Below are 14495 nucleotides of genomic sequence, written 5' to 3' on the forward strand. Positions count from 1 at the left end.
AGAAAGAAGAAGGATCCAAAAACTATTCATGTCTTAGGACAATTTTTTGATCTGATGTTGGAGAAATTAACTTTACCCAAATACTCTAACCCTGGCATACTGGCACCATTCATGGCATGCAAGTTCAAAATGCTTTAGTTGACCTAGGAGCATCCATAAATATCCTAATAAAGGAAGTATTGTCTCAACTACATATCATTGGTCTCCGAGAAACACCAACCATACTTTAGCTCACTAATAGTTCCACTATCAAGCTACATGGGATGATAGAAGATGTCAATCACCTTAAAGTCTTGGGAGTATCTAGTAGAATTTTTTGGCCTTTCCCCAAAGGCTAATATGGGTGGATATCCTTTAATTCTAGGCGACCGTGGTTAGCCATTGCAGATGCCTACATAGCTTGCCGGTCTAGGAAGATGACAATATCTAATGGTATCCATACTAAGAACCTAATTTTATACTCCCCTGCTCAACCACTATTGCAAGATGACCAAATAATCTAGCCAGAATTGGGTGATGATGATCCAGAGGTCAATTCCATCCACCAACTAATGATGATAGGTTGAGAGTCATTTGTAGCCTCTTAGAAATAAGATGAGATAATTTCATCCATTATTATTAATGAGTATGGGGTAGAGTCTCAAGTGTGTCCTCAAGTGGAATGTATCCTAAAAACCATATTACCACATTTGAAAAAACCTTAGTATTCAGAAGCCTCCCAATTCATTCACTCCTTATTACCTCACAAGGTAGATTCTTCTCCATTTTCTTATTATTCATGGTAGATAAGGTCATTAAGATGGAAGTTGGTTTAGAAAGAGAGTTGAATGTAAACAATGCCATATCACCTTCTCATCAGAAAGTTATGCTGTAGTTACTAAATTAGAATAAAAAAGCACTTTCTTGGGACTGTATGGACATGAAAGGATTAGATCCTATGCTCTACACTCACAAGATCTACATTAGTCTTGACTTCAAAACTGTTTGATAGCCTCAGAGGAGAGTCAACCCTATTTTGAGGTATATAGTTAAATTGAGCTCCAGAAGCTATTAAGTGCTGGTTTTATCTACCCCATCTCTGATAGCCCATGAGTCTCACCCCTAATTATAGTACCAAATAAGGGAGGAAAATGGAGAGTTTGTGTAGATTATAGGGAGCTCAATTTAGCCACTAAGAAATACCACTTTCCCTTGCCAAATATTTTCCTTTCGTGGATGGTTTTAGTAGTTACAATCATATACAAATAGCTCCAAAGGACCAAGAAAAAATGACCTTCACATGCCCATGGGAAACGTTTGCCTACTCAGTTTTACCTTTTGGCTTTGCAATGCCCCAACCATATTTCAACGAGCTATCATAAGTATCTTTTCTAATATATCTGCTTACTATATGGAGATCTACATGGATGATTTTACTATTCGTGGGAATACTTTTGAGGAAGAAAAATCAAATTTAGAAAAGGTACTCAAGAGATGCCAAGACTATAACCTTTCCCTAAATAGTGAAAAGTGCTTTATGATGATGGAAGGAGTAGTATTAGATCATTACATTTCATTACAAGGCATACAAGTAGATCCAACAAAGATTGAGGTTATTGATACCTTGCCCATGCTAGAGAAGCATAAGGATGTGAGAAGTTTCCTTGGACATGCAGGGTACTACATATGGTTCATCAAGAATTTCAATCAACTTGTAGCACCCCTTTATAACCTGTTAAAAAAGGACTTTGAATTTTCTTGGGACTCTGAGTGTACTACATATTTCTTGTAGCTTAAAGAGGTTCTCACCACAACACCAGTTTTGAGGGGGCCCAATTGGGGACTATCTTTCCACATTCATACAAATGCCTTAGATATACTAGGCCTAAAGGTAGGCTCAGTTGAACATGCTATTTATTTCATCAGTAAAAATTTGTAAGGTGTAGAGTTCAACTACACACTTACCAAAAAGGAGCTACTTGCAGTTATCTAACATTGAATAAATTCAAGCATTGCATTAATGAATATGAAATATTTGTTCATACTAACCACTTTATTATAAAGTATCTAATGAATAAGCCTGCAATATCAAGAAGATTGGCTCATTGGTTGCTACTTATGTAGGAATTTGATATCAGAATAGTAGATAATCCTAGCAAGGCCAATGTGGTAGTTGAATTTCTCTCTTGATTGGATGTCCCTGATGATCTTGCAACCATTGATGATAGTTTTCTAGATAAACATATTTTCCTATTGTCAGCATAAAATCCATGGTATGCAGATTTTGTGAATTACCTAACCACAAGAAAGATGCTAGTTCACTTCTTTGCTAAAGAAAGGAAGTTACTAGTTGAAAAGAGTTTTAACTATTCTTGGATTTCTAGATTTATGTTTTATACTAGTCCTAATCAAGTAATGCATAGGTGTATAAGAGAAGATGAAACATATGATATCTTAAGTGCATGCCATGATGAGCCCTATGGAGGTCATTTTGCAGCCAAGTGGATTGCCTTTAAAATATTGACTATCAGGTACTATTGGCCAAATTTACACAAGGATGCAACTAGATACACAAAGAAATTTGATAAGTGTCAACACATGGGGCGACCCACTAAATTAGATGAAATGCCCCTACAAACTCAAGTAGTCATTGCACCCTTTGATAAATGGGGGATCGACTTTGTAGGTCCTGTTAAATCCTCTTCACAAGGTAAATCCTATATTTTAGTATGCAAGTTGATTATGTAACTAAGTGGACATAGGCTAAACCCATCAAACATATAAGAGATAAAAACATTACCAAGTTCTTATATGAATCTATCTTTACATGATTTGGTGTCCCTATGGAGTTGACATCTGATTAGGGAGTTCAATTTACATCTAATCTAATAGCTACTCTTATGGAGGAATATACCATTCAGCATGGTAAATCACCACCTTACCATCCACAAGCTAATGACCAAGTAGAATTTACCAAGAGGAAGCTAGAAGCCATTCTCACCAAAATAGTAGCACTCCATAGGAAGGATTGGGCCACATGACTTCCTAAAGCTCTTTGGGCTTATAGAACCACCTGGAAATCTACAATGGGTTTCAATCCTTTTAAGCTCGTCTATGGTAGGTTAGCTGTAATTCCTATGGAGTTTGAATATAAAACATTGAGGAATGCTCTAGATCTTTGTATGGAACTTACTATTGCATAGCAAGACCAAATTCTGATTTTAAATGGCCTTAATGAATGGCAGAAATCTGCATTGAATAACACATAACTCATCCAGTATTAATGGAAATAGTGGCATGATAAGTTTATCAAGGATAAACTGTGTTGTGGGGTATTGGGCACTTCTTTATGATTCCAGGTATTAGCACAACCTAGGAAAGTTTCAAACTCATTGGTTTGGACCATATGAAATTGTTGTTGTATTTCCAAATGGAGTAGTCCAGTTGTTTATTGTTGATCCTATTCGATTTAAATTACTTTTCAATGAGCATCACCTCAAGCTCTACAACAAACTAGTCACTTGTAAGGAGTTCCTGTAGAAGTTCTAGCACAATGCATACATACTTGTTCTTGTAGTCAAAGAGTTTGGGTCTTCTACACTGACTTCTACTAATTCTTGATTCCATTCTTGATTTCCATAATAAACACTTTCTTCTTGAAATTTATTTCTCTGCCATACACTCTACCTCACCCTCTCTCTTCACCATATTTCCATACCATCCCATCACTCCATCAATTCAAGTGATCTTTTTCAGAACACTTTTCTTGCAACACTCACCAGGTTTGTGTCACCTAAACTTGTATATATTTTATTTTATTAATTCTTAATTAGGAATTTGTGTTGTTTAAATTTACTACTCTTGCATATTCTGGCTTGGTGGGATCCATGCCCTTACTTAGTTTTGGGGGGGGGGGGGGTGGGAATATTCATTTTTCAAAATTTCAAACTGCATGTAAACTTTGAACTTTGAATTCCATAGGTTAGTCTTAGATTGAGAAGGTTTAAAGCATTTACTTTGCAAATGCCATTCCAAGTTTACGTCCTTGGTTGATAATTAAATGAGATTGAGTAATTCATTTAGAAATCAATTAGGGTGGCCAATCTTGAATAGAGAATCCATTGCTGTAGGTTTCTAATACTATTATTTGGCCAACCAAACCTCAACTATGGTAAAAACATTATACTAATCCATCCTAGATCCTACTGACCTCATGATGATGTCATCATCATCCTTGTCCAAATCAGGGGCTTTTACATCTTGTTGATCCCTAATTTCACTTACAAGTGTCCTAGGACTCTTCAATTCAAACCCTATTGTAATTCTACCATGGTCCACATGACCTTATATAAAATTAATCCAAAATTCCCTAAAGGCACACACACACAAAACAAAAACTTGGATTAATCAAGAAATCCTTGGTTGCTCCTGCACCATTCTCCCCCTTTGCACAACTTTCAAGGTACATGAGGAGAAATCAAAGACAAATTAATGCCTACCTTTCTCTACCCATGTGGCTTTAGATTTTGGTTGCTTCTTCACTATATCAAATTCTCCATATATACCTTATGTCTAGTTATCATATTTTGGTCAATAGACTCTTGTATCAACTCACCTCTTTGATTAGAGGGAAATATCACACTAGATCCAGAAAACATCAACATGGGCTCCTTCGATAGGCTTAATGAGTAACACATTGAAACCAAATTGACCATAGGGATAAAGTGTGTTTGAACTATCTTATTTATGAAAAGACCTCATGAAAAATATTTGTCAAAACATATGCAATTTGTTCTATCAAAATCCTTTTGCTAAAGAGATCATCTACTTGTCTCTTTCGAAGATGCTTTGTCCTTCGAAAGATTGTTTTCTCACTTAGCCTATCTATTATTAGCGAGTCTTACCATTTTTTTTTGAAGATTGTTAGCAAGTCTATTCACAAAAACCCTTAGTTTAGTTTGATCCATTTTTACCTCTTACTTCTAAAGTAAGCCATTCTATCATCTATTGTTAAAGATCATTTTTTTCCCACTTAGATTCATTTCTACCCAAAGGTGCATGTTTTCCAACCTAATTAAAAGGCATACTCAGCATAGTCACTGCGTTAGACCAAAGTTGGGATAAACTTGGCAGAAACCTCATGCCAAATGAACCAAAACCCAACTTTAGGAAGGTTAAACTTTAGCAACCAACAATAGATAGAGAGATAGAAGAAGAATGCAAGAAACACACACCTAATCCAAGACTTGTTAAACTAGATAGACTTAAGAAAAAAGGTATTGAGGTTTCCCTACAAACTAAGTGGGGCCAAAATATTCAAAACATAACCTTAAGACATGTAGTCAATCAAAGCCTTGTAAACTACACTAGCTATACCCACTTTGATTAGATCCCTCTTCTTCCACACACGCTTTGCACTTATCACATCATAGATTTTTCCCTTAGGGTTATCATATAGTTTATTATCCCACTTAATCATTTTTTAGATCCATCATTCTTCGGTCATGCTTTTGAAACCCATCCCCATCCAAATGTTATCATAGATCAAAATATTCCATCATCCTCATCTTCCTTAAGAATTTGGTGTTAGTTTGTAAGAGTTGTCTATCCTACACCCATCATACTATCATGATTATCCCATTGACTAAGCATTGTCTAGGGTAGTCTATCTTTTTCACTTGTTGTCCCTCATCACCTTGAGCTAAAGCTTGGACTCCACATTTGATCACTATTTGTCTTCCCAAGGGTCATAAGTCTATCCTAGAGGTTACATTATCATCATATCTTTAGATTACACATAGGGAAGCATCTCTTTTATTTTGACATCACATCCCTAATCCTTTAGGTTCCCTAGATATCATATCATTAGAAGTAAGATCCTCCATCATCATCCTTTACATCTATCATACATATTTGCTTCCTAGAAAATCCCTGCATTATAGTTCTTATATCCTTAAAAAGATTTGCAAATAATCCCTTTCATATTTACACCCATTGTTATACCATCTTGCATCTTAATTTTAGGAGTATCATCATTTCATGCCACCTATCACCCATCTTAGCAAAAGGAAGAAGAAAGATATGGATCCTATTTTTAGTGGTGACTCAGCTAACACACAAACATACCCAATAACCACTACATTCACGTCTAATCCACATCAAAATACAATAGACATGGGTGCCTCACCACTAGAAATAGATGCCTTTATGAATAAACTAGGACACACAACCCTTGTCAATGCTATCATAGATAAAAATAGAGAAACTATAATGGAAAAATTTCAGAGAGATAATATTTGTGCCTTTGGCTTTAGGAGGCCACCATCTTTGGACATATTAGATCTGACACATCCATTGTTTGAAAACCTCCCACCATGCATTGGTCCATCTAAAAATAACAACCCCTTGTTCATACCCAAATATACCCTCCACCCAACTTGGTGCTCCCATCCCACAAAGTAACCAACCCACCATTCTACAATTATTGGTCCACACAACACTGCAATAACCTACCATCACACAACCCACACCTACAACCACTTCCATTGGTGTTGTTTCTACCACTTCACAACTCGTATCCATTCCATTCAACATTTTAGGAACTTGCACTTCCCAAATTACCACTTCCACCTCATACATACCCTCTAGTAGTGCACCCAACACATTCTAGCACAACACCCAATCAACATTGCAATTCACTACAGGGATGCCTCCACTAGGGCCAACCAACCAACCTCTTATCATCCCTAGTTCATTTTCATCTATGCCAAACACCATCACTTTATTCCCACTTGGTCCTTGGAGTTTTTGACAATCATAGAGCCCAACCACAAGCCTCCCAATTAGTAATTCATTTATACCAATGTTCCAAGCACACCAACCACCACCACCATCAATAAAACCACTGCCATCCATTATTAATTACTTTTCTATGCCACCCTTAGGGAGTAGCCAAATAATACCATAGCAAAAACAACAAGCAATGGGGAAATCTCCCTATATCAACTATTTGGCACCCCTCAACACCTAGTTTCCCTCTCAAGCATGAGCACAACCAACATACATTAGGCAGATTATGCTACCTAAAAATATAGCACCAAAATATCCACCACCACCCCTCTAGTAGAGACCACCATAGAAATAGTATGTGCAAGCACACATGCAATGTCATCCATCTGGACAACAATCCCACACCTATCCACCCCAACAACAACCATAATATCAATAATTGACCCAAAAAATGTAGTAGTTCATCCAACCACCACCCTAGTAACCAATAAATCCCATCTCAATAATAATGAAATCGACATTCCATCTACAATAATACACCCATAAAAATTATCCATATTCACCTACCCCCTTTGACACATACCTTGCACCAGGCACCAGAATTGTGTGCACCAACCATAACACCTGTCAACCCCAAGGGTGAAGAAATGAAGAATGCTTTGAAGGCACACAAAGATAGAACTGAATTCAAGACCTTCAAATTTGAATATGTTTGTGCATATCCATTTGATAGAGCTATCATAATGACACCTTTTCCTAAACACTTTGAAATCCCCAAATTTGATAAATTCAAAATGAAAGAAGATCCAATCACACATGTCAAATAATTTACATGCATTTCCAAGAAGTAGCCTACAATTACCTCTTCCTCATGTGCTTCTTTCCTAAAAGTTTGGAAGGTCTCTCTCTTAAATGGTTCTATTGAATACCCCAAGGCATAGTTAACACCTTTGCTGATCTTTTAGAAGCCTTTGTAGCACAATATGCCCATCTTTTTAAAACTACGTCATTTGTGGTCACTTTAGTCCACACCAAATAAAAAGAAGGTGAAAGCCTTTCTGATTACTTTCAAAGGTGGAAAACTCTCACAAGACAAATCTCTTGCAAAATACGAGAGCGCCACCTTGTCCAAATGTTAATTGAAAACACACATCCTAGACTCTCTCACCACATGCTCATGAACTTCCTACAAACATACAAAGAGATCAAGGAGAAAGGCATGGGCCTTGATTAAGGGCTTATTAACAATGGAATCATAAAGCTCCATAAAGAAAATATATGACCATGTAGTTGAGCAAGAACAAGAACAAGAATATGAACATGAACAGGAACAAGAAGAGGAATAGGAACAAGAACATGAACAAGAACAAGAACAAGAACAAAAACAAGAACAAGAACAAGAACAAGAACATATGTACAAATGGTGCCATTGATACCCAATATGTGCATATAGTTGGTGCCACACCCAACACATCCCCTTATCAACATACATTCCAACAAAAACCATCATATCAACCAAATACGTGCTATCCACAAACATATCAACAACCTCCACAACATCAATATCAACACAATACACCAACATCAACTTATCAAGGACCAAAAAATAAAACCAATGCTCTCACTATTAGAACTAGACTCAAACCATGGGTCCCAAGACAACCTTGAGTATACACTCCCTTGAGGGAACAACTAGACATCATTTTTGAAAAAATTGCCAAAGATAATCTCATCCACTACCCATAAACATAGTTGTTGGACCCAAATCAATCTAAAGCACTGTGGTACAGAGAGAATGAGTTCTAAAAATTTCAGCTTGTGAAAGATTTTATCACCCTTAGATGTATGTAGCTCAAAGATTATTGTCAAGATCTAATCGATTGTAACAAAATCATCGTGAGAGCACAAGACTCTCCAAATGCAGGACCATTGATCTATCAAAATACATTCCCACCACACAACAACAAAAATTCTAGCAAGGCACCTATACAAAACAAAAATGCCAACAACACTAACCACACAGACAATACCCAAACCAAGCAAGGTGACAATAATGGTAGATCCCAGGGCTAGGCTTTCACATACCTAGACTATGGTAGCCTAATTGGTTTCCTATCCTAGGTGGAATTCTTTGTTAATGTAATCAATATCAAAGGCCCTAACAATCAATGTGCAGTCACTACATGAATAATTCAACTCAACATCATCGGGCCACTTTCTCCTACACTTGCTCCTTCAACAACACAATACAATATTTTGGAACATCTTGGAAACATGCCAACCCAAATCTCCATCCTAGATTTACTCCACATCAACTTGCTTTATGAAGAAATCCTTGATAGTGCACTTCATGAATCTTGCGTCTGTACTGATATCAACACAAAAGAATTTCAAATTTTGGTAGACCATCTCTCCACCCCATGTGCATTATCCTTCAAACCTTTTGATATCCTAGCAGTTGAACCAGATAACATCCTTCCACTTTGCATAGCCGTCATGGTTTTCAACTTCATCGTAAAAAAAGTCATTATAGATAATGGATCGACCTTAAACCTATGTGTGTTGAAGTTCATCAAACAAGCAGGGTACACTAAGGCAGACATCATAAATGAAGCCATCACCATCAAAGCCTATGAAAACTTGGAGCGAACCACCGAAGGAACTATCTTGCTTCCTATCAGAGTTGGGCCTGCTACTCAAGAAACTCTTTTCCATATAGTTGATCTTAACCTACCCTTCAATATCCTCCTTGAATGACCATGGATTCACTCTTTGAAGGTCATTCCATCCACTTATTATCAGTACATCAAATTTTTGCATCATGGCACTGAGATAACCATCCACATCAACCCAAAACCCTTTGCATATTGTAATGTAGTAGAAGCATCCTATGATAATCATTGCCCTAGAATTGAGATAGAATTGAGATCGGCACCACCATCGCCATGTCTTCTAGTACCTACCATGATCCCAACACCATCTTAGCCTCCACATTTTCCATTGTTAAGATCAACTACCAAGGTTGTGGTGAATATAGTCTATTAGATGTATTTTTTGTTGGTTTTTTACCTCTTGGCCCACATACTTGAGGGTGCACAATCTATCAAGGACTTCAGAAAGACACAACTCCTTAGCTCAAACAACTTAGGCCCACCACATTTTTTGGTAAAAAAATGCTCAGTGGGGAAGAAATGGCCCTTGACATGAGTACATGGTTATACAAGGACCCACCTCCTAAAGATTAAAATTTCATTGACTACTTTAAACATAAATATTTGCACTCACACTAACTTGCTATTAGACAATGGGATTATCAAGGAGGTGGCTTAGGATGTGAAGAGTCAAGCATTAGACAACTAGTGGAAGTATACAAGAAGGAGAAGAAGAAAGGTATAGGCTACAAAATCTCCACAATTGGGGGCACTACTAAGGATGGTCATGCCTTCTTAAACATCTAGTGTGACCTTATAGATGTTGAAGACATCCCTAAAGAAGTTGAAAAGAAAGCCTATTGCAATATTTTCCTTAACAAAATCATCTTAGGAGCCTCTGATCTTTGTGAACTATCCATCAACCTCATAGACCTTCTCCTCACTTATCCTCAACTCATTGATTGGGGCTAACCAAGTGTAATACATGTTGACAATTTTTCTATGGAGCACGCGCTCCTTAAATTTATAGGTGCCAAAATACCACACAAAAATCCACCGCCACCATCAAATTATGTCTACATATTGGACCTAAAGGGATACTTTGGGGAGGATAAGATCTCTAGTCACAAAAATGATAAAAAAAAATAAAAGAAAAAAAATAAAAGAAAAACAAAGGTATCCTTTGGTGAAAACTCTTCTAGAGTGCCATTGGATTAATAAAAAAAAAATTAAAAAAAAAGGATGTATCTAAAGGTGAAAACCTCTCTAAGGTGTCTAAAGATAGAGATTTCATCCTTCCCCCACAAGATCATAGGCATGTAGTATCATCAATCCTTATCGAGGAAAATAGGCCAATCAATATCAATCTCATAGAGACACTCAAGATCACATACATTGCAACATCTTTACCACCAGACCAAACAGATCTTCTCATTGAGGTACTCTGAGAAAATATTGGTTTATTCGCAATGTTTGATTAGGACATGCTAGGACTAGATCCTAAATTAGTGGTACACCATTTAGCAATAGATCCAAAGGTGAAACCATTCAAGCACAAACTCTAAAAGATGCATCCCAAGGTTTCTCTATTGGTCAAAGAATAATTAGAAAAGATGCTACAAGAAAATATTATCTAACCAATTAACTATTTAGACTGGATCTCCAATATGGTTCCCATCACCAAACCCTCTGGTGATATCAAGATCTGTGTAGATTTTAGGGACCTCAAAAAAGATTGTCCTAAGGGTGATTTGCATTTGCCAAATATCAACATGATTATGAATCTCACAGCTAGCCAAAAATTATTGTCCCTCATGGACAGATTCTCTAGGTATAATCAAATACAAACAATAGAAGAGGATCAACATAAAACAACATTCACCACCCCTTAGGGAACCCTTTGTTACAACATGATGCCTTTTGGGTTAAAGAATGCAAGAACAACCTATCAACAAGCTATGACAATCATATTCTATGACCTCATCCATAAAACCCTTGAAGATTATGTAGATGACATCTTGGTCAAATCTATTGATGTCATGGGTCACTTGTCTCACATTGAAGAAGTGTTTGATCGGTTAGCAAACTACCACCTCATGCTTAACCCTAAGAAATTTATTTTTGGCATCGCATATGGGAAGCTTCTAGGATTTATTGTATCATGATGTGATATTGAGGTCGACCCCCAAAAGGTCAAATCCATCATGGACATCTTGTTGGACTAGTTGCCAATGTTCCCTTTCAAGATTTGTGACATGGCTTAACCACCTCATGTATTCTATAAGTCTAGTGGTTGTATCAAGCATTGACAGGTCAAGCTTTTGGTGTAATGACAACCCTATCTTGTAACAAGTGGTATTAGAGCTTGGTCACAGGTTCAAACATCCTTGGGTAACACTAGGGAGGGTCAGACTAGCCACTAACATACCCTTTTTGGATTCACGACATGGCTTAACCATCTCCTATGTTCTATAAGTCTAGTGATTGTATTGAGCATTGACAAGTCAATATTTTGTTGCAATGACAATCCTAGCTTGTAACACATGTTTCCTCCCAAGTCATTCACACATGTGCTCAAGAAAGATCACAACTTCAAATGGGACCCTATGTATCAACACAACTTTGAGCAGATCAAGTAATAATTGGCCAATCCACCTATCTTTGTTCTACCAATTACTAAGAGACCATTGATACTATACATAACAGCTACTCCAATAGCATTAGGCACACTTATAGCACAACTTGATGACAAAGGGAAAGAGAGAGCCATCTATTACATCAGTCACATTATAGTTGGCTATGAGCTTAATTAATCTCTTATGGAAAAAACTTGTTTAGCTATAGGTTTTGCCACTCAAAAGCTCCACCATCACATGTTGAGTCATACTATGCAAATCATCACCAAGATTGACCCTTTAAAATACATGTTATCATGCACAACACTCATAGGCTGCCTAGAAAAATGGGTGATGCTCCTCAGTTATTTTGACATTTAATATGTCAATATAAATGCAATAAAGGGACAAGATATAGATGATCACTTGGCTGATGCACTATTAGTTAATGCTTATCCTTTGTTTATGGAGTTTCTAGATGAACATCTCTGCATGATAGTGTTGAAGTTGATGAAAGATCAACCCGACAACTGTCAAGAATCACCTGCATGCAAACACTTGTTACAAAAAGAGAGAACCAAAAGCTATGGAGGCTAGAATTTTTAAATCCATAGATGAGACATTCTTGATGAGAAAAAAAAGAGATTGATATTATCAAAAGTGAAATGAAAAACTACAAAGAGATCAACCCATATAAAAGGAGATCAAAACCCTAATAGGGTAAAACCTAGGTTGCATGATAATAATTAATAAAAGAATTAATTATTTGTTGAGATTTGATTGAAAGGATCATTGTTGAAGAGAGATTATTGAAAGAGGGAGTTTTTTGAAGAAGACTACATGTTTCAATTTGCTGATAAGACAACTGCTTATAAGATTCAAGTACTATCACTTAGTTGATTGGTGAAGATGATTTGATCAATAAGATGTTTCAAAAGCACCTAGAAGAAAGGTTGAGTTATGATTATGTAATAAAGTACAAGGATTAGTTAAGACAATGATGACATGATATATTGATAATCTACTTAAGGTTACAAATGTTGGCTACACTTAAAAAGTTTAGAAGAACAAGTTACAAAAATTTTATCTGCTAAGCTTGATTGAGTAGATAGTAGATGCCAAGCAAAGTTAGTGCAAGACGAGTAGAAAGTCAATTGGAGTCAAGTAACAAAAAAGTCTAGTGGATGCTAAGCAAGATAGTTGATGTTGAGTAAAGTTTAGTTGATGCTAAGCATCAATAAAATTTATTTGATGCTAAGTGATTTCATAATAGATGCTGAGAAACATAGTATGTGCCAGACATCAGAAGGTTGATAATGCTGAGCTATTGCATTATTTTAAAAATTAAAAGTTTCACTGAATCTGAGTTGACAAGTGTGTTTTCTTAAATTTTGTGAACTAGGTGGAATATAAGGTTGATGAGCTAGTGGCACATAATTTGAGGTAAACTTTTTTTAGGTGAATTCAAATGGATTCTAAGAGAAGTTTCTAGAAGAGATATAAGATATGGGATAGATACATTGTATCCTACCTAATCCATCTAAAACCTAATTTGGACAATGGAAAATGAGCGAGAAAATATCCTAATTTCCTATTTATAAGAATGTCTGGTCATGAAGCAAAGTTATCATGTACGAGAACCTAAGGAAGAGAAGGAGTTAAGGGTTTTGCTTCATCAAGTGACCGAAGAGAAGAGTTTGCAATGGAATGTTAAGCAAGAAGGCTTAAGGAGATGAATTCTTGAAGGGTGAACAAACTATCAGAGTTGTAAAGTATGAAGGCCAAGCAGAATTGAGGACTAAATAGAGATCTTTAATCTGCAAGAGAACTTGTAAGTTGTATCAAATCAAAGCTCTACTATTACTCTCTAATAATTGTATCAGTCTAGGGTAAATCCTTTGGATTATGGTTGACCTAATGGTCATTTGTAAATCCTTTAACCAGGTGGTATTCGAAGTGAATGGGCTAAAGTCCTCTAACAAGGCTCACTTCTAATAAGGTGATTGAAATCCCTTAACTGGGTCACATTTAACAGTGTGTATTGTAACCTTTAATAGGGTTGGCCTTTTATAGGGCATCACTTGAGAAGAGTGAAAAGGAGTAGCATGTTACTGGTGGTCTTTTCCAAATTGGGTTTCTATGTAAATCATTATGTCAAGTGCATTGATGAATCTGTTATGTTTCATGCTTTACATTTTTGCAAGTTGATTTGACAGTAACCTACAAGTTTTAGTGATTACATAATCTTAAGAATGTATGCATGGATATGAATGTTTTATGGGTTCACTAAGTTGTGAAAAGTTTTATTTATACATCTGGACCTTGGATAACTGATTCACCCTCTCTCTTAATTATTCTAAAGTATTCCAATAATTGGTATCAGAGCCATCTGCTTAAGAAGACTAGTTTTAAAGTACTAGAAGCACAAAGATCGAGATGTCTAAAAGAGAAGTACCCAAGA

At 36.4% G+C, this 14495-nt stretch overlaps 1 pseudogene; it reads left to right on the plus strand.

Moving 5' to 3' along the window:
* Positions 1–3065: 3065 nt before the first annotated feature.
* Positions 3066–14495, plus strand: part of LOC149555422 (DNA mismatch repair protein MSH2-like) — a 59391-nt pseudogene continuing 47961 nt past the window's right edge.

Source organism: Cupressus sempervirens, chromosome 5 (genome assembly GCF_028749045.1).
Source record: "Cupressus sempervirens isolate cs-2001-9-10 chromosome 5, ASM2874904v1, whole genome shotgun sequence".
NCBI lineage: Eukaryota > Viridiplantae > Streptophyta > Pinopsida > Cupressales > Cupressaceae > Cupressus > Cupressus sempervirens.